This window comes from Triticum dicoccoides, chromosome 2B (assembly GCF_002162155.2).
Source record: "Triticum dicoccoides isolate Atlit2015 ecotype Zavitan chromosome 2B, WEW_v2.0, whole genome shotgun sequence".
Lineage (NCBI taxonomy): Eukaryota > Viridiplantae > Streptophyta > Magnoliopsida > Poales > Poaceae > Triticum > Triticum dicoccoides.
Genome location: NC_041383.1, coordinates 74,972,610 through 74,974,464, shown reverse-complemented (window position 1 = coordinate 74,974,464; position 1,855 = coordinate 74,972,610). Strand labels below are relative to the sequence as shown.

The window sequence follows — 1,855 nt, the reverse complement described above, 5'->3', positions numbered from 1 at the left end:
TGTATTTGGTTGTCTTGCGAGTACATTCAAAGTACTCACCTGGCCTTGCACATGGCCAGATTGCAGGAGGGGACTTGTCGCACTAGGACGTAACCTTGCCAGTCCTGTGAGTTGTGGAGCCCATCCAGAGTCGTCGAGCCGCCAAACCAAGACTTCCGCCGCCATTTAGATAGCCTTAGAGCTATGCCACACATTTTATTCCTCAATGATGTACTGCTCTATGTCATGTAATTGATGAATATTTTTGTACCTGGAATGTTGTATCATGTACCTGTCGTGCGTCAGGTGTTATCATAGGCTAATGTGCGAAGGCCCCCTGCTCCATACGGATTGGGGTTCCACATCATACTTAAGCCCAAACATGCTCATATGGAGCACTCAACAATCGAAGACGCATGTAGGCTCCACTCCCTCGCGCTGCACACAATCGACAAGGCAAAAGTTGTTGTTGCCCATGTATGTGAGAGTGGCCCTTGTTGCTGCCAGTCGCCGCTCTGGGACTTTGAGGAACATCTTATCCTTCACAATCTTCCAATATGGTTGCACATCACTTTCGCGGCTGCGGGAGGCAACTTCACAGGCACAAATGTACCTGTCTTTACGGAGCCCAATCCATGCGTCTAGCTCGCTGTCATAGTAGCCTTGCCCTTGGAAAGGCAGAGCCCATTCCCCATGCCACCTCCACTCAGAACGCTTGGTGTCGAATGAGAAGGTACCCTTTGGAACATGTTGATAACTTCTATCGTGTGCAGACATGAATATGGTGTGCTCATCCGGGTGCAACGCGTAAGAGGAAATGACATCATCCCTGGCAAATGGCGGTGGCGATGGCACATTTTTCCAGGACCAGTCCATGGCTCGCCGTGGATCCCACAGCTCATCGCTTCCCGTGGCTGCCCATGGCATGGCCTCAAAAGAGTGATGCTCGCTGGCATGGTGAGATGTCAATGCATACAACGTATCACCGGCGGCCACAGAGATGTCAATACCACCAAACAGTGAACGTGGTAGGCTTAGCTCGATGGCTCTGAAGTTGTTGGAGGGCACTGCCCTGTAAAATGGGATATTGTTTGCACCCCTAAGAGCATCTCCAGCCGCGCCCCAACAGCCCCCCCAGGCGACTTTTTCGGCGCCGGCGCCAAAAATGCCCCAGTTGCGCCCTCAGGACCACGAAAAGCGCCGGTTCGGCCCTTTTTTATGCCCGGTGGCCGCAGGCCAAACTCGGCATGCTGGGGGCGCTCGGGGGCTCCGACGCAAGGGAAAAGAGCGGCTGGCCCACGCCGTCAGGTGAAAAGTCAAGATTTTCTTCCCGACTCGCCTCCCACTCCCCGCGCTCTCAGCCGCCACTAGCTATATCCCGGCGCCGCCCGCCGCCCTTCACCGCTAGATAGCCATTCCCCACCGGAAAAAATAGCAGAGGTTCGCCGCGGCAGCCCCTCCGACAGCAACTGGGCGTTTTAGACCGCCGTTTCCGGCTGCGGAGGGGAAGTTTAGCGGCGGGTGCACGCCCACCGGGCGGAAGGTGTTCGCCGATTTGCCTGTCTCGCCGATGGACTCGGATGACGAGGAAGCGCTCGCCGCGCTGCTGTAGGAGGAAGCCTAGGCCGACGTCCAGGAAGAAGAGCATCTCATGGTGCTCGCCGCCCTCGCCCAGCTGCTGGCGAGCAATGAAAAGCCGCGGCGAGGTGGCTCGGCGCCGGGGCGGGTGAAAGCAAAGAACCGGCATAGTCTCGAAGGCTACTACATGCTCTACTCAGACTACTTCGCCGATGCTCCACTTCACGACGACAAAACATTTTGGCGCCGTTATCGGATGAGCAGAAAGCTTTTCCTCAGGATTGTGAATTCCATCTGG

General features: G+C 55.8%; 1 pseudogene; it reads right to left on the bottom strand.

Annotated features, from left to right (window-relative positions):
• Nucleotides 1–291: 291 nt before the first annotated feature.
• Nucleotides 292–1,627, bottom strand: LOC119360503 (annotated as a pseudogene).
• Between the last annotated feature and the right edge of the window lie 228 nt (nt 1,628–1,855).